Source organism: Chrysemys picta, chromosome 7, assembly GCF_011386835.1.
Source record: "Chrysemys picta bellii isolate R12L10 chromosome 7, ASM1138683v2, whole genome shotgun sequence".
Classification (NCBI taxonomy): Eukaryota; Metazoa; Chordata; order Testudines; family Emydidae; genus Chrysemys; species Chrysemys picta.
Genome location: NC_088797.1, coordinates 101,958,192 through 101,977,963, shown reverse-complemented (window position 1 = coordinate 101,977,963; position 19,772 = coordinate 101,958,192). Strand labels below are relative to the sequence as shown.

General features: G+C 40.9%; 1 protein-coding gene across 28 annotated transcripts in view; it reads left to right on the top strand.

Annotated features, from left to right (window-relative positions):
• Window positions 1-7,876: 7,876 nt before the first annotated feature.
• JAKMIP3 (Janus kinase and microtubule interacting protein 3) overlaps window positions 7,877-19,772 on the top strand; it is a 158,506-nt gene continuing 146,610 nt past the window's right edge. For 14 of the 28 annotated variants that reach the window (XM_065552168.1, XM_065552176.1, XM_065552165.1 and 11 more), the window contains exon 1: window positions 8,059-8,358. The gene's annotated coding sequence lies outside the window, so the exon portion shown is untranslated. The other 14 variants (XM_065552178.1, XM_042856756.2, XM_065552175.1 and 11 more) reach the window with 6 other exon arrangements.

The following is a 19,772-nucleotide window of genomic DNA, read 5'->3' as shown; positions in this document are numbered from 1 at the left end:
TAGTTCTGGCACAGTAATATGGGGTGCTCCTTCCTATGGATTGTTTGTGCTACCTTTACAAGGATCCGAGCCCTTACTGGACAAGAGACCAGGAAAAGTGTTTATATCCAGGGACAGCAGAATGCTAGCCACACAGCCACCAGCATGGCTTTCTGGTCTTCATCAAGGCTATATACTAAATTGTGAAATAGTATAGAGAGAAGGGGTTAAAGATCATAACTTTTAAAAAAATAACAACAATTTTTTGTCCAATATTTGAAAAATTTTGACCAGTTCTAGGGTTTATCAAAAACATGGAAAAATACTATGGAAGTTTCATCAGCTTCCCTTTTCCCCAATATATTTTAAAATTTTCATTCAGCTCTAATAGTAAGATTTCTGGTATGCTCGCTAAAGCTTATGCAGAGTTGAAGTATAGATTGTGAGCCTTGTCGCCAACTAGAAAAGCATGGCTGGAGTTCACTAAGTAACATGAATTGCCCAAATAAAGTTTTTCAGTGCAGTTAGCCAGTTGACAGGCCTAGAGTGATGCTTTCTGAGTGATGTAAACTTATGATGGCTTCTTCCTTTACACCAGTTTAAACAACTTCCCTCGTGTACATCTCTGCATTTATCCCACTTTTCCCTATAGATTTTTCTGCGGGTCATCAGGTGAGGAGTTTTTCTCAATATATTCCTCTTCTGATAGATAAAATGTAAAAGTGTTTGGATTGCATCTGAAAAGTTGGCAATATACCTCTAACTTCATGGAGGGGCTTGTCTCATGTCACCAAATCCTGTAGTCGCATCTCAGATTTCTGTATAAGTAATTTCCATTATGTTTTGCTCGCTCACTTGTGATGTTCTGAGGTAGTTAAGGGTATTATCAAGACATATGTCAGAGGTGGAAAAACACCACCTGCATTTATGGTTACTGTAATCACGTCATTAACTGGCTCTCCAAACCCCCTCCAGGAATCTACCTCATGTTCCTGAGTGCTGGATTGTGTTGAACATGGTTAACATACTGGAGACCAAAATCAAGCTTCTGAGGAGGCTTAAGCATATATTGTTTCTTCCAAAGTCAATCTTACTTATGCTCATTAAAATGAGTCCCAATCTTCTTAAGAAACTAGCCCCCCTTTGTGCAACTACAGAGTCAGACAATATGCGAACAGGAAGAACTGCACTTTTTGGAGAATAGCAGAATATCCATGGATTGTAAATTGAGCAAAGGGGTTGCTGTCAATCCTTCTAACGTGCACAATATTTAGCCTTTACTAACTACATGACAGATCATATTGGCACTAATGGATCAGATATTACAGCCTGAATTTCACAAAGTCCTCAAAGATTTATTTACATAAGCTTATTTAAAGTGATTTCAGTGCTAGGGAAATATGCTGGTTTGCCATCCCTCCATACTAAAGGTCACCTTACTGCTATACCAGTGTTCCCCAGATCTTTTCTGAAGGATTCTAGTTTAGGAATTCTCAGTGTGGGAGTCATGACAGTTGTCAGAAGTCACAACCAACCTATCCTTCACATACTGACAGATCGGAGGAGGGTCCATGTCTAGACCGGATAGGTGTAGGAGAGTGTGTGGGCAGGGGTGGCTCCAGGCACCAGCACACCAAGCGCGTGCCTGGGGCGGTAAGCCGCGGGGAGCAGCAGTCAGGGAGCCTTCGGCAGCATGCCTGCGGGAGGTCCGCCGGTCCCGCAGCTTTGGCGGCAATTCGGCGGCGGGTATGCTGAAGCCACGTGACCGGCGGCCCTCCCGCAGGCATGCCACTGAATCCGCATTACCAGCCGGACCTCCCACAGGCGCGCCACCAAAAGCCGCCTGACTGCCGTGCTTGGGGCGGCAAAATACATAGAGCCGCCCCTGTGTGTGGGGCAGGGCAGTATGGGAAAAGTTGAGCTGTACTGTTGAGGAAGGATGAGCCACATTAAGATATATTTGCATGATGAAGTGTAGGAAGAGCTGGGCAAAGAATCTAGATTTTTTGTATATAAAATCCTTTTTTTTGCCAAATCTAAAAAACTGTAGAATTTTCTGAAGTTTGCAATACTTTTTTTCTGCTCTCAATATTATATGTAGCAGCTTTAGTGTGTGAGTTTAAGGCACTGTTCCTACAATATGCTTCTTTTTGTATCCCACATGAGACCCATTGACTTCAATGTGATTCTGAACAGAGAGTCAATTTGCATAGAACTCCTTGCTGGATTGGGGCTTATGACAAAACACTGCTTTCTTTGTGGTAGAACAGTGAGTGAGCAAGAGGTTAGGTCCTCCAGTTAGTTGGATGGTCCTCACTTAACTACTGTATGCAGTGCACAAAGGAATGGGGGGAATAGCTTCCAAAGGGTATCATAGCTTCAGTCAGGCTTTTTCATTAGCAAAGAGTGAAGCCTAAGTGCAGCGTAAGTTGAACAAATGGAACTTTATTAAACCCTGTGGCCTGCTCTGTCCAGGTGGCTGAGTTGCTTCCAACCTAAGTCCACCCATCCCCTGTTCCTCTGGTTTCCCCTTAATAAGAGACCCTCCAGTTCCACTGATCATAATACAAGGTTCAAGATCTTAGCCATCTTCTGTATATTTTCTGGAAGCTTTAATTTGGTCTTTCATTTGGTCTCAGCTGGCTCTCGTCTGATCTTTCATTTATTCATGGCTGTCCTCTTTTTTTCATTAAAGTTGGCTTTAATTTGTTTTGTTTTGTGATATAAATCTAATCCTTACTGGATTTAATTCTGGCTACTTTTTGCTTCCAATCTAAGAAGAGGCTTGACAAAACTGAGAAAGAGGTAGAGTCATGAGAGAAAAATAATTAAAGTAATACCTTCTTCTGGGAACAGGTTGTCTGGCCATTAATCATGCAAACCTTGTCCCCAAAAACCTGGTAGATGTGGATGGAGAATGGGTAGGGCACAAAGCCATATGAGCTGGTAGTTCATCATTAGACTTGCATGTAGTTTGGCTATAGTGAGATTGGTTTATGGTATGCTCTGATTTTATGTGTAGTTTGGTTGTGGTGTGGCTGCCTTATCCATTTTGGTGTAGTTGACTTGATACCCGTGTGGTTGGTCTGTTTTTATAGTGTTTCTCTTGGGCAGGCAACAGGAATCTTTAAAGCTTTGGGGGCTGTGATGCTTTGGGATTCAATCAGGCCACTAACGGCTTTAGTCAACATCTGCCTTGCAACTCTGGCTCACAGCCTTGACACCAGCAGTAAGCACAAAAGCAAGAAGGTTTCACCTTGGCTTCCGCTGCTCAGTTACTCTTTGCAGGAGGACTTTAGCAACTCTTCCAGCCCCAAGTTTTCCCCAAGAATGTTTTTCTTGACTGAAACTCTCACAAAACCTTATCAAATTTGTTGCTCCTTTTAAAGAGACAGTACACAGCAGCCAGTTCCCTTAACTGGGGTTAACACACTCGCTACTTCAATATACAGCACTGAGCTGGTTTATTGTAAGAGTAAAACAAGTTTATTAAAAATAGAACACAGATTTAAGTGATACCAAGTGGAAGAAATAGGAGTAGAAATGGCTACAAACAAAAGTAAAAATATATTTTTTAGTATTCTAATAAAAAAATCTAACTTAAACTAGCCTTTTATTCAGAGAAGTTTTCTCATCACAGTTATTTTTCCAGCATGTCTGGACAGCCTTTGGCCAGGATTCATCACAGAGCTCAAATCACTTGGCTTCTCTATCTCCTCAGGTGAAGGAGACCAAAATGGCTTTCTGTTTCTGCTTATATCTCCCCAAGTTCATTGACCATGTTGCAAGAGTCAGGAAGGCTTCCTGCTGTTCTTCTCTTCTTGTTGACTTCCCATCCCCTTGCTGATTTTTATGTGTATAAGGCTTCCATTGTTTTGTTTCCATAATGTTAATTTACATTGGAGACAGGTAGATAGCTGCCTTTGCTCCTGAGAGAAAACTTGTTTCTCCCTTTATTTGGTCACAGACTTTAAAGTCTAATACACTGGTCTACAATTTTTGAGAAGTCGTCAGCTTCAGAGATAAAATGTGCTATTTATTATGTATTTTGATGTGCTGAATTCAAATATGACAATTAAAACAACTGATTGGCTACTGTTTCTAAGATATTTAAGTTTTTACATTTTATGTCTATGTATATTGTGTAGACAGTAGAGTTTTAATCATAAATTGTAAACTTAGGTCTTTTCATGTGTTTATGGTTGCTTTACATGATAATATTGCACCTGTCCTGTTTATGTAACACTTTAAAAATCAGCAAAAGGGTTATGTAAATAAAATTTATTATGAAACAAAAGGCAAAAAACTATTATGTTAGGGTTACCATATGTCCGGTTTTTCCCGGACATGTCCGGCTTTTCGGCAATCAAACCCCCGTCCGGGGGGAATTTCCAAAAAGCCGAACATGCCCGGGAAAATGCCGGCCGGGCACTTCCCCTCCCGCGGCTGCTTTTCTCCTCCCCTGACTCTTCGGCTCTGTTTAAGAGCCGAGCTGCCCGAGCGCTATGGGCTTCAGGCAGCCCCCTTGCCTCCGGACCCCAGCAGCCGGCCAGGCACTTCCCCTCCCGGGCTCCGGCGGCGCAGGGTCCAGAGGCATGGGGGCTGCCCGAAGCCGGTAGCACTCGGACAGCTCGGCTCTTAAACAGAGCCGAAGAGTCAGGGGAGGAGCAGAGCCTCCAGCCGCGGAGGCTCTGCTCCTCCCCGACTCTTCGGCTCTGTTTAAGAGCCGAGTGCTACGGGCTTTGGGCAGCCCCCAGACCTCCGGACCCTGCGCCGCCGGAGCCCGGGAGGGGAAGTGCCCGGCCGGGGGCGCAGGGTCTGGAGGCATGGGGGCTGCCCGAAGCCCGAGCGCTACCGGCTTCACGGTTTGCCGGGCAGCCTCCAGACCCTGCGCCCCCGGCTGGGCGCTTCCCCTTCCGGGCTCCAGCTGCACTGGGGAAGCGCCGGCCGGGGGCGCAGGGTCTGGGGGCTGCCCGGCAAACCGTGAAGCCGGTAGTGCTCGGGCAGCCCTTTTCGCGTGGCTGGGAGTGGGAGGGAGGAGGGGGCGGAGTTAGGGCGGGGTTGGGGCGGGAAAGGGGCAGAGTTGGGGCGGGGCTGGGGCTGGGAAATGGGCGGGGCCAGGGCCCTGTGGAGGGTCCTCTTTTTTTATTTGTTAAATATGGTAACCCTAATTATGTACATAGTTTAGTCCTATTCAGTGTCTACTCGGCGCTTCTTGGCTTGTCTCTTGTATTCATTAAATGGAGCATCTCTTGTCACTGTCCAGCAATAGTCTGCAAGCATTGATGGGCTCCATTTGCCCTGATAGCGTTTCTCCATTGTTGCAATGTCCTGGTGAAATCGCTTGCCATGCTCGTCGCTCACTGCTCCGCAGTTCTGTGGAAAAAAATCTAGACGAGAGTGCAAAAAATGTATCTTTAGTGACATGTTGCAACCAAGGCTTTTGTATGCCTTGAGGAGGTTTTCCACCAACAACCTGTAGTTGTCTGCCTTGTTGTTTCTGAGAAAATTTATTGCCACTAACTGGAAGGCTTTCCATGCCGTCTTTTCCTTGTCACGCAGTACATGGTCAAATGCATCATCTCGAAGAAGTTCACGAATCTGAAGACCAACAAAGACACCTTCCTTTATCTTAGCTTCACTTAACCTTGGAAATTTTCCACGGAGGTACTTGAAAGCTGCTTGTGTTTTGTCAATGGCCTTGACAAAGTTCTTCATCAGACCCAGCTTGATTTGCAAGGGTGGTAACAAAATCTTCCTTATTCAACAAGTGGTGGATTGCATCATCCATGACTTCTAGGAATAACATGATGCAATTCATATCATGTATGACGCAATACCAGTTTCAGATTGCATCATTCACTGTTTTGCCTAAAAAGCAAGTACTGTCCAAACCCAGTCATAGATTTATTCATAGATCCAGTCAAGGATGTATTTTAGTCATTTCTGGTTTAAATTGAGATCCCTTCCCTTTATAACTCACTTATCCTCCGCCATTCCCAAGTCAAGGGTCGTATATACTGACCCAATAGCATATCTTGAAAACTAGAGCCAATCAACAATTTTAAGCATCATTTTTGTTCTCAGTGACCCAGAATTAGTAAAGTTTGACTACATTTATTTCAGAAGCATTTTGGCTGTAGAGCAGTGATATCAGTGAGTATTCATAATTTAACATATAGTGTTAATATCTACATTTCACAATGGTATTAATCACCAGTGGGTCACTGGCTTTCATAAGAGACCTCACTCAATACACTTTTATAGTACAGTAATATTGTATATAATTGGTCAATCCAATTGTTTATTCTTTTGAGATTTAGGCATCATGTTCTTCCTCGGGGTGTTTGGGCCCTGATTGTCAGAGGGACACTATGGGATTCTGGTGGGAAACAGGACGGCTTACCTTCTGCCATACCAAATGAATAATACAATTGTATCTTCCACCTTTAATCTGCTTCATTTGCCTTGGCTCCTCCCCAAATTTTGGATTAAATCCAGAGTCTTCCTCAACTGGCTCCTCTCATGATTTCCTGTTGCACCCGCAAGGACTGGAGGAAAGAGGGAAAGAGGAACTCACAGTGACAGGGCTACAGGGGGATTCTGTTGATGGTGATGAAGCAGAAATGGTGCCCTCATTGTCTGACTCCATTCTCATGGTCACACCAGCCTCCTGCATCGCCACCTGTTTGCACAGTGGCGGAATGACCAGGGGTGAACAGTTGGCCTCTAAATTAATAGTATTTTGCAGTTATGTAGCATTTTTCATCTTCAGAGCAGTTTACAAGCTAACCAATCCTAACAATGTTTCTTTGCAGAATGTAATATTATACACCATTTTCAGACAGGGAAATGGAGATCAAGAGTTTATGTGATTTGGCCAACGTTGCAAATGGTCAGTGTCAGAGCAGGCATTAAACCATGGGATTTCCTGGCTCCCAGTCCTGTATTCAGTCCACTAAGCCCTGCCTCTATATGATATGGAATCTTTGCTTAAGTAAGGGTTTTTACTTGGAATGTTCAATCTAAAAAACCCTGTAACATTTTTAATCAATTTATGACCAGGGATTGAATAATTGTCAGAAAGAAAAAGTGTATCTTAAATCTTTCAAAGTTCTGGTGCGGATCAAAATGTCTTGTGACCAAATCCACCTTTCCTAAGAGAGATTGAAACCTAAAAGGCACCCAAAGTACAATTCATGCCACTCATTTGCCCACTTGTCTTTGTTTGTTTGTTAGAATAGAAATAATGGGGGGAATGTTAGCATTGTGAGTGTGATTGCTGAAAATGCTCAGATAGCAAGAGGCAGTAAATAAGGGGTTAATGACAGGTTTTTACTGTCTGCAGTGCTTTAATTCTCAAATAATACCTTACAGGAGCTCAAGAAATCACCTGCCTTTTTCCAGTAAATTTCCATTTTCACATAATTGCAGAATGAAGAAATACTCAGTAATGACATTCTTATCGAAGATAAGTTGCTAATACCTGGCCCTGCACGGGGGTGTGTGAGGATTTCTGTTTAACATTATGCACTTGAAATGTCCCCTTTGCTATGATCAAGTGCAAAGGCTACCAGTTATAGTTAAATGTGACTATCCTTTAAATCATATGTATCCTGTTCAAAAACACAACCCTTGCAAGAGGAAGAGTTAAATCCAGATTCACACTGTACAGAATGCAAACTGTAGGCTTAATAAAAACAACAACAAAACAGGCGAGCCTTTATGATTGCCTTCTCTTTTCTAGGGACTTTTGATTGTGCTAGTTGTGAGGTGCTCTAATATTACATCCCCGTTTGTGTGTTTGACTTAGATTTCTAAAAGGGAGGGTTTTCGGTTTTATAAGTGAGCTCCTGTGATGACGTTCCTGCACTCAGCTGCTAGCTGCAGTGACACTGCAATGGCTGAAGGGCGGCTGTTGGATGTTCGCAATGAGCTCATTCTCCCAGGAGGGAGCAGGGCTTACAGTGCTTCACCCGGCAACTGCAGCCTTCCTGTGAAATTCATCTTTAGCTTCTCCTCAGTTAGGCTGGTCTGATTCTTCACTTTGGGGGTGTGAACATGGTGAGCAGATTTTACTGTATGGTTGATTCCTTTCCCCCACCCTTCTTCTAAATGCTTCCCTGGACTGATTGATGAATCATTCCTCATCTGGTCCCACTATTCAGAGGATAGAAATGGAAAATGTAATCTCATGCAGCAGGGATGGATTTTTTAAAAAAAGTCTTTTGCAATATGAATCGTGAAAAAATTCTTTAAAATCTGTCTGCTAGGAACAGCCCACAGTTTTTAGAATGAAGTGCACTGCATACAAGGAATGGTACTATCCTCAGGTAAAGCAGACAAGCAGTGTGCATCATGATGGAGCGTGCCTGTAAGGTTAGTTTCTCTACATGTTTGTCAATATATATGTATGTAATAAATATACGGCTTCATATGTACAGTTACATAAGAATGATCTATTTATATATTTTGTCTAATCCATTTTCAGACATCCTTTTTGCATGCTGTTTTTGGCATAATTTTTCTAAATATCTAACATCTTTGGTATGATTAATAAATGCAGCTATGATTCCCAGCAGCTTTCACTTAGGAAGCATGTAGGCCTTCCTAATGTAATGCCATTATATTTTATTAGATAAGTAGCTGCACCTTCTTGCTGTAGCTACTAATTCATAGAGTCTTCATAGAGTCTGAATCAAATGTGGTTGAACAGAAATACCAGAAACTATGTTTGTAAATACAGATCCCTTCTGCATTTGTGCATGTAGATGTTGCATTATTTTCAGGGCCTTGCAAGTTATGGATTATTGTAGCAGGGTACTTCTTATGTTCACTAAATTAATGATTTTGACATTTCCTATTTTCTAAACTCTGATAGGTGCACATACTGCATGTAATGAGAACCATTTCCCATTCTGTGATGTTTAACCTGTTAGATTAAAAGGGAAGCTGCCTTTTTCCAAATGTCTCTTCCTTTTTGGCTATAAATGTTGTTTATTCCCATTAAGCTTCTTTTCCTTTCAATAAACGTGTCTACCTCTGCCTGGACACTGTTTAAAATGCAGACAGAATCTATACAGCAAAAACAATAGATCTGAGTCCGATTGGTTTATTCTCTTGTTTCTCACATCAGGATACTTTCAGAGAATCCATATACTATACAACAAAGTCTACATTTATGGCATTATTCCTGTGCACCAGTCATTCACTTGAAAGATATAGCTGCATACTGCTACCAGCAGTTTGGACTCAGTTCTCTTGGTTTACCTACAGTGGGTAATACGTTGTCATAAATGCTGGGCTTTGTTTTTCAGTGTAGGACTGTGAGTGTATTACAGGTGTTTGAAGTACACAGTACAGGAGAATTTGGGATGGGAGTTGTCTTAGTACTTTATTCTCAGAGTTTAAATTCTGCTTATTTCATATTAGTTCTATTAGCCTTCTGGATTGGAAACTGATGACTATTCTCTGGAGTAAAATATCAATTGCAAGATGATACAAGAATTAATGCTGAACAGGTCTTGAATTAAAAAAATATGTTAACAATTCTACCAAGATAGGGACAGGCACATTCTTGGAACAGGAGAAACCTGCATTTCTAACTAAGACCCTGATTCAGGAAAGCATCCCTATTCAGGACAGCTCTTTAGCATGAGCTTAATTTTAAGCACATGCTTAAGTCCCACTAACTGTTCTGAATAGGAAACAGACTTAAACATGTTTCCTGAATCCAGATCTATCCCTGTTTCTTATTAAATATTTAGAAAATGATAGTTGCTAACATCTCGTGCACTGTAAAACTTTCTAAAAAGTTTCTACATGTATTATCCATTTACATGAGCAAGAGCACAATTTGGCTTTGCTCTTCTCAACATATAATTTTTAAACATTGCCTTGTACTGCAGTGGGTCCAGATTCAAAACTAATTGGCAAATTAGTACTTACAGATGAATGCTTGTCTCAATAACAGAATGCTTTTGAATAATGATTCCTTCATTTTAACACCTTCCTTCAAAACATCAGTGTTTAGCCTTTTGAAGGAAGGTGGCAAACATCTCAAAAGTTTGTTGGTGTGAATCTTATTTTACTATATAAGTAATTAACCACCCTGGTTCAAGATTTCCTTTCATGGATGGCGAAAAAAAGAAACGCTCAGAAAGTCTTGCACAAGCTAATTGACTTGAATCTGGGATTTGAACACATCTTGATTCAATAAAGTAGCCAAAATCAGTCTGTCAAATAGTCATAACATAGTTGGATTTTAACAGGACTGGATAACTTTATGACAAATAGTAACATTTGTAGTCATGGATCTTGTGATAAGAGTAAGCCAGATATAAGCTAATCGCTGTAAAGGACATGAGAGAAACAGTTTTGCCTTTGACCCTCATCTCCATCTCTGTAGAACTGGCTAGGAACATAATACGTGGTGAGTGTTGAAAGGAAAGGGGAGTTCACCTTCTTCTGAAGCATCAAGTGTTGGCCATCACTGGAGGCAGGATACTGAACCTGATAAATCAATGGTCTATCCTGGAATGGCAAATCTTATTTTCCTATGTTGTCTCCTATGGTAAAGTCCCATAGGAGTGGATAGAGACAAACCAAAAGTCAAAAGAAATTAGATAAGGTTCTATAGAAATTACTCTTTAATAGGAATGGCATCCTTCCTTTTGAACCATTCTATCCAATTCTAGAGCAGGGTCATAATTTTCTATTATGTTCTATAGATGGTCAAAAAATCACATTATCTTTCACTCTTAATTTGTCCAGGACCATTTCATAAGGGGTTCCTTATTAACTGATGACACTGAAGAAAGGCAACAGGTTCAGTAGAGTCCAGCAATTATCCAGCAATTCAATTATTCCAGCAATACTCTTTAGTCTCCAAATGCAACTCTCACTTTTGTACTCTGTACAAAAAGTATTAATAATTGAAGTGAAAAGGGTTAATTAAAACATGAGAAATAGTTTGGGGGCAAATCATATTTCTTAAAATAAGTGCTCATGCTTTTTTTTGGGGGGGAAGTATGTTGGCGTACTTTAAAACAACACAGATGGATGTTCTTTTATATTGTAATTGCCACATTGTCCCACCAACCCCAAGATCAAGGGACCTTGACCAAGGGAATATGCAAAAAAGGGGAATTATCTTTCATAGGAACTGACTCAAGATAATAGGTCAGCTTAAATTGGGAAATGTATGGATATTATTAACTTGTTTTTTTCTGAATTCCCATTTTCTCCTTTTCTAGGTCCCACCCAAAATACTCATATTGTAATACCAACTATAAAGGCTGAATTGCTTTACTGATGAGACTGCTGGTTATTTGACAGCCTGTAAACTTGGGGTAACTTGGAGGTGCTCCAGAACAATGCCCTCTGTGATTCTCCTAGGCTTTCCCAGGCTAAGTTGCGAGTGTCCTGAGATTTAATTCAAATATGGGTCACCCATGTAAAGCTAGTAACCAAGTTACATCTGTTGTTTCATGAGGATTATTTTATCATAAGTCATGGCTAGAATGTGTTTCATGTATTGCTGAGGTTGCTATGGAAGTAATCTAAAATTAATTGAACAGCAGACTATTAGCTACGCAAACCTGATATGCTATTCAGTGATATTCTGACCTGCCATCTGTCCATGATAGCCCTGACTTCTATTTCAACCCTTTGTGCAAATCTGTATAAATGTAATTAGCTGATGGAACTGGTACTTTGGATGCACAAAAACTTCTCTTATTTTTGCTGATGCTGCTCTCTTTTGCCTCGCCTGTCCCTTGGTTTCATAATGGATGTGTCCCTTGGCACATGCCAGAAATAAAGAGGAGCACTAATGAACTCAAAATGGTATTACTGTACATTACTAGGATGTAAATCTGAATGAGATTCCACATTAATGGTACTTAATTTTCTTTTAATAATTAAGCTTGAATGGCCTGATCTACCTACTCCCATTTGAGCCAATGGCAAAACTTCTATTAACTTCAAAGGGAACACGATTGAACCCTAAAGGTGAGATTTTTTCCCCCCCTCCAAAATGCCTAAGGCATTTATGAGCACAAGACTCACTGACTTTAAATGGGACTTGTGATCCTAAATCCCTCTGTCACTTTTAGAAATCTCCCTCTAATTTAACATTAAACTTATTTTATCCCCATGGTCTTATTAGTTCCTGATGAATAATACTAAATAGTTTGAAAAGATATTATTTTTTTTCCTTTCACTTGGATAGTGTCTTAAAAAGAAACTTTTACATTTAGAAAATAATGTTTCATATTTATTATTATTACCTATATTAGTGTTTGTTTGGAAGGGTAATTAAGATGGTAAAAGATGCAAAGATAAAGATATTCCCTCTCCCAAAGAGTGTACGATGCAAGCCCTGATACTGCAAGGTGTGCAAGACAGACAGATCCCTGCGCCCATGCAGAGCCCTGTTGATTCCATCCACATAGCGTTAGGGCTAGGGAAGTGCTTTTTCTTAGGTCCATGAAATTTCATTTCATTTTTGCTGAGATGTAAGTTATTAAAATTTGCTATTTTCTTTCTCTTGCTTGTGTTCCTCAGGAAAATTTTGCTTATGCCATTTCCAAAGCACCACCACCAGCAGACACAGTACTGAGAACTCCAGTGAGCTGCCAGACCATTTGTAGTAGAAGAGGGCAGGGGGAGGACAGCTGCACTCACCCGGGCCCCAGGATCATTGCACAAGGGGGCAGAATCAAGGTTGCATGGGGAACTGTAAATCTGGTATTTCCCAACTTTCACGTGCTTGATTTTGCAACCTAAATGGTATTTTTAATGTCCTTTTTTGGTATGTATTCTACAGATGTAGCTAGCATTTCAACTGTACAAAGGCAATCTGTAAGAGGACTTAGGCACCTAAGTCAAACATTTAGGGGCCTCTGAGATCCTCAAAACCCCTACTCAGCTGCCACCTAACTCTTGAGGTGCCAAAGTTTCTGCCACTGGGCATGTGCACAGCCACTTTAGTCCCGACTCTCACGCTAGTCTCATGCTGAAACCCCTGCAGAATTCTCACACTAGGAGTACTCACCGCACACCGAACTCCTCACAAAATGGGAACTGGAGGCAACCACCCTTATAATCTTTAGCCAAGTGGTTATAGTACCCACCAGGGATATGGGAAACCCAGGTTCAATCTCCCACCTTCTGCCTGACATGGATGGGACTTGACCTGGGGTTCCCCCTCCCCCGGGACTTGACCCCGCAGATGAATGCCCTAACCACTGGGCTATGGATATCCTGGTGTGGGTCTTTCTCAGTCTCTGCTGTTGAAGCTGTTCCACTGAGAATAAATAATTAAATATGTGTTGGGCCAGAGAGAGAATGAAAATGACTCTATAGTCTGGTGGTTAGGTATAGAGTACTTAACCACTGGGTAAAGATTACGGGAGTCCGCTGTTTTGTGGGGAGTTAGGTGTGCTCTACTGCCTTTCTTGCAAGAAATGGCTTCTGCACCTGACTTCATGAGAGGGGTCTGGATGTGAATCCCAAGGGGAGATAGGGCCCTCCCTTCAGCCCAAATTAACTAGGAGAAACATTATCTGCTCCCGCAATGGGTGTATTTATGCTTTGCATCAGGATGAAAGTCCCTCTTTTCTTTTTATGATTACTATAGCATTTAGAGGCCCTAACTGTGTTTAGGACCTCATTGTGCAAGGCACTGTGCAAAAACTGAGAGAGCGTCCCTGTCCTGAAGATCTGCCGTCTAATTAGACAACAGATAGGGTGGAAGGGAAAGCAGATGCATGGCAGGGCCAACTCTAACTTTTTTGCTGCCCCAAGCAAAAAACAAAAAAAAGCGCCCCGTCGTAACAACCCTCCCCCCAGTGCCACCCTGCCGAACCAAAAACAACAACAAAAAAAACCCTGAGTGCCGCCCCGCCAAACCAAAAAAAAAAAAAAAAATACCCCCGAGCACCACCCTGCCGAAACTAAACAAACAAACAAACAAAAACCTGAGCGCCGCCCCGCCACCCCAAGATTGGCCGCCCCTTACAAGGTGTCGCCCCAAGCACGTGCTTGCTCGGCTGGTGCCTGGAGCCAGCCCTGATGCACGGAGAGAAGAAGTGACTTGCCCAACTGAGAATAGGATCTAAATCTGCTGGCTCCCTGTCCACACTCCATCCCCAGACCATGCTGCCCCTCCACTTTCTAAAGCTATTTAGTTGTATATCTGTGGAAAAAAACATTGAAAAATATCTTGAGGCTATATTCTTCTATAGTAAGTGGACACATTCCTTAAAGAACAAAACAACAAATGGATGTGAGATTTAAAAGGGAGAAAACGATATAGGGATGAATGATATAACCGTACTTAAAGCATGGGGACTGTGGCTTAAAGGTTGTAACTTGTCACTCTGTATAGATCACATTTTAAATAATTAACTCATAAATTACTGGCCAGGATGGGATATTATTTTCTATGCAATATTAACAGGAGTAAAGATATTTTTAAATTACATTTTCCAGTATGTCACAGCAATAGATTAAAGCAATCCTCTTGTCAAATACTGCCATAAAAATAAAGTATCAATATTAAAAGCTAATTTCAGTTGTTGGGTTCAGTGTGCGGTGCTGGCTGGTATTGGTGACCTGTTGGTGAGGTCAGACTAGATGATCTGGTGATTCCTTCTTGCCTTAAACTCTATAATTGAATGAAAAGCCTAATATTTTTTATATAGAAACCTACATAAGTTGGTTCACTTAAGGATGAGCATTTTACTAGCCCATTTGTTTATTTTTCATTGCTTATTAAATGTTTTCTCTTTCATAGAACTAGACAAAATAGCTCAAATTAAATAGAACATTTGGATGTTTTCTCACATTTTCTAATTTAGCAGAGAACATTTCTGAGAATTTTGAAAGCATATTTCAGGGGTCTAATCTCACTGGACAAAGCTGTAATGAAAGCGGTATTAGGGCTCAAGCAATTTTATTACTTTCATAACTGACGTGGCAAGCCCAGAGATGCCAGGGCTATGAACTGCCAACCCTAGCGGTGTCAGGGCTCAGCCCTGGCAAGCCCTGGCACAAATTAAGCACTGTCTTAGAGGCTAGGTTTCAAGTATCACTTGAGTTGGAAATGAGATTGTTTGTTTTAGTTTAAACGGGTCCTCATAAGCAGTTGATCAATCCACATACTGTGCGCTTCAACATACAGTCATTTTTTGTAAACTAGTAGCCTCTGACAACTGTGTGAAGAATTGGGATGATTGATTGACAATAACTTGGATATACTGACTCTAGATATGAATTTGGTCCTAAATTCACTCTTGCCACCACCAAGTAAGAAGGGCCAACCTGAGAATAAGTGATCTAGTCCTAGGACAAGGGAAGCTATTACTAAGCACTGTAGGAAATGTCCTTTAGCTCAAGGGGTAGAGGCATGTGCTTTCTGGAGTTGAAGGACTAGGGCTCTATCCTTGGCTCCACAGTGGTGGAGGTGATTTATTATTTATGTTGTTTGAAGACAGATTAATTACAGTAGGGTTTAATTATTATTGTCTTTTGCATCCTCAGTATTTTACATGAGGCGCTAGAAAATAGAAATATTGTTCCACCCTTTTCCATTCTCTGGCATTATCCTGCTCATCTACATACAGGAAGCACATATTTTGGGGGTTTGGTACCTTGTTCAGTGGGTTAGTCCACCTCTCTCCTGTTTATTTATTTGCTTTTTTCTTACCATCCAGTATACTTTAAGTGCGTTTATTCCTTGATATTGGTTGCCAGCTGAAATAAGTGTATTCTGAATATAGAGAAAGATGAGCTGACTTAAAACTTCCAGATAATCAGTAAGGAACATTCTCATTCCCACTTGTGAGATTGCAGAGTTAGAAGATTCTAGCTGTGTAGTTCCAATTCTACAGAAGATTCTGAAATAGCTCTACTTAGCTCTGTATTTTGCGAGTGTAGTAAATGTGCATGAGTGGAACCTGCATTTGCAGATGCATACTGAGCAATTAGTTATCTGATTATATGAACTATGCATGCAGATGCCTATTTGTATGTGTAAATAAATACAAGCACCGTGTTCATGTGTTCTCAAGACAGAGGCCTGCTGAAGATCTATCCCCAAAAGTTTGTTTGACAGGGTATCTGCCAGCCCATTAGGGATCAGGGGGAGACCCAGCTGCCTCAAAATGTCATTGCATGGAAATCTCATTATCCTTAACCACTCCTGTGATACATTCAGGTTCAGCAGGGGATAGTTGGGTTTGCTGCCAGGTGTTCCTCATTATGCTGTCAATTAACCCAGCAGGCTGAAACCTGCTGACCTCTTCTTAGGCAGGGGTCTCACATAATCACACCAGAGAACCTGCAGAAAGGATTCTTCCAAAAATGGGTTGCTTGGTCTGTCTTGTAGATTTTTCACAAAAAGATCTGAATGCGCTTAAGATCTGGCCAATGGTTTTAGCCCCAGGATGTTTACAATCCTGATTGAGAGAGAAAAATATAGCAGATGGGAAAGCAATCTAGAAAAATAGCAAATGAAATCATCATTGGAAGACTTCATTAAATAAGTAGATTTTAAAGAGGAATTAAAAGGAGGAAAGTGCTTGAAAACACAAGAGATTTTTCTCAGAAGAAGGGTGGTAGGAAAAGGGGGTTTGAAGCTGAGAGTAAAGGGAGACAACTAGAGCAGAAAGGAGCGGGGGCCAAATGAGAGTGCAGATGTAGGTGTGGACAAGATTATTATATATTCAGATTCAGGCTGCTTGCCCTCTTTATTAGACAAAATACATAGTTATAAGGATAAATACATTAAAGCTTCTGAAGGTCTTTGAGATCTACTGATGACAAGCACTTTATAGGTATTATCATTATCATTATTTCATTATCATCTTGCATCTGATGAAGTGGGCATTCACCCATGAAAGCTTATGCTCCAATACTTCTGTTAGTCTTAAAGGTGCCACAGGACCCTCTGTTGCTTTTTACATTATTTTATTAACATCATCAAGAGGCCAAGGAGCCGGAACCCAGATGAATACATGTGCTCCTCTCTCCTCCTCTGTTTTTGAGATTATTTGTGAAAAGGAGAAAATATGTAAACAGAAAAGAAACTTTGCTAATGTGTGTGAAACTACTTTCTTCAGAGCTGTCTTGCAATCAGTAAGATCATTTCAGATGGGTGAGATGGAATTTGGGATTGGGACAGAGAACGCATCCAAAGCAACAAAAGAGAGTAAATAAAAGAAAGAGAGGGTATTTTTCAGACCTAAAATCTTCAAAATATATATGTTGACTTGATTTCTCTTGCTTTACACTGAAACATTTGAATGGAAGATTTACAACACTTTGTGGGCAGAGTACTTGTATCAGATTATTTTTTCCTACTTTCTATGAAAAAAAATCATCAAAATAACATAAAAAATCAAGTTATAGCTGAAAAAATGGGAATATATCTTATTTTAGAGAATGTTGGCTTGAAACTGGACTCTTGCACTGTAATAAATGTAGGGCACAAGAATATATATGTATTTTTACTTTTGTATGCACGTGCATTTATTAAAAAAATCTACATAGATCTGATTCAGATCTCCAGAGCTGGAGACTTTTCCAAGATGAGGCTTTAAGACTAACTGTAGCATGGGCTGGGAATCTTCCAGTTCCTGTTTCAGAAAACCAACCACAGCAGTAGACATCAACTGGCAGCCTCTCATCATGGTCAATGGATATGAGAGCAAATTATCATATTTTTTCATAAATGGGGGCCCACTGCATCTGTCCACACTATAATCTCTTTTGTAAAAAAGCAGTGATGCCAACTGGATATTTTTCAGATGCACTAAACTCACTCGGAAGAGAGAGAGAGAGATTATCACATCTCATTTACTAACAGTTCCAATAATAATTTCTTCCATTTGCCATTAAATATGTGATTTTCAAAAGCGCTGAGCAGACTACAACAGGAACAGATTTAGACCAAAGCTGAGCGTTTTTGAAAACCCTCCCTAACGAGAGGAAAAAGATGCCCACTAACTTAGGACATTGAAAAACATGCAACAAAAGCAAATTAAGTATCATTAGTAAACAAACTAGACCAACACTGGTATCCCTTAAAAACAGGCCACTGAAAGGCTGCATTTGACATTTCGAAACAAAAATGTCAGAAATGTGCTTCTTTCTTTCCAAATCATGAGTGAAAGATGGAAGTAACAAACAAAAGGATTTGCTAAAACAGGCATCTTTAAAACAGAATTCAGAGGAAAATCTCTCCATGTTAATGCATTAACACATATCAGCACTATACAGAAATCCAATCACTCAACCACTAATGGAAACTGGCCTGGAAATTCTGAAATGTACTGCTATTGCTCCCAGCCAAACCCAGTTGTTCAAAGCCTCATCTTTTCATTGCATTTTAGCATTCGTTGTTGTTGTTTTTTATCACTGTCTCTGGGAATGTGACCCATAAGCGTAGCCTGTGATTTGTCAACATTTAAGGATGTCTTCAGGTCTCTCCAATTCAGTTTCTAGTCATTTAAAGCCCCCTTTGAGTGTCACCACCTCAGGTCCACCTAGGTCTATGCCTCCTAGTATGGACAAATTCACTATGATCAATTAACTGACATTTCTCATTATAATCAATGGACATGGCAGTCCTAAAGCCATATAGGTGTTCTTTAACAGCACTCCTTTTGATAGCTGTCCTTGGCATACAAGAGATGCAGGTTTGAATCTCTGCTCTGGAGCAGGGATTGGAACTCAGGTTTTTCCCCTCTAAGGAGAATGCTTTAATCACTGGGCTATGGGGTGGGTCTCTCTCAATCTCTCCTGTTGAAGCTGTTCCATCCTGTGTGAATAATTAAATAATCATTAGGCTAGAGACAGAGATTGAGAATGACTCTATAGCCTAAGGGTTTGGGCACTCAGGGACCTGCATTCCAGTCTCTGCTCCAATAACTGTCTAATTAGTTATACAAAGTAGAACAGCTTCAACAGGGAAGACTGAGAGAGATGACCCCCTCTACCCAGAATAGCCTATAGTTGGTAGTGAGGTACGCTCATGGGAGAGTGGAGACCTGAGTTCCAGTCTCTGCTCCAAAGAGAGGGATTCAGACGTCTCTGGTGAGTGCCCTAATCACTGGGCTAAAGTTATAAGCAGGGCTCCACCTCGTCCTCCAATGTGTAAAATCAGAATGAGACATTTGTTAATGTGGACATGGTTTGTTTCAACATTTCCGGGTTTTTTTTGTTTTGTTTTAACTGAAAATATTCACCAAAATCAACACAAATTCAGAAATGTTTCAGTTGACCTAAATCTGCATTTTTCAGCAGCAAAAAGTTTCAGTGGAAAAATTTAATTCAGCCCAACTGCTTAGAGTTTAGAAGAAGGGTTAAAGTAAAGGGACTAGAGGAAACCACAGCTTTCCTTCTACTGCTAATAGCATAGGAAGACCTCCCATCTACTCTCCATGAACATAAAAGCAGCTCTCCTCCTCTTCCTTGACTGGCACTGTGAGAGCTGTCACTCCTGTTTCAATGTACCATATCTGCTGAGTTAGAACATATGATTGGTTGTTACTCCTGGCCATGCCACTAACTTCCCATGTGCCTTAGGCCAGTTACTTAACACTTTGAACGTTGGGTTATTAAAGTGTATAACAGAAATAACTCCTACTGTTGCTACTTGAAGGGGTTGTTGTGGTTTCATTAATTGCCTGTAAAGTGATTCGTGATCATCGGATGAAAGTTACTATCTAAACGCAAAGTGTGGTTGTTAATGATTTTTACTTAGCATTCTCTCCCTGTCTCTGATA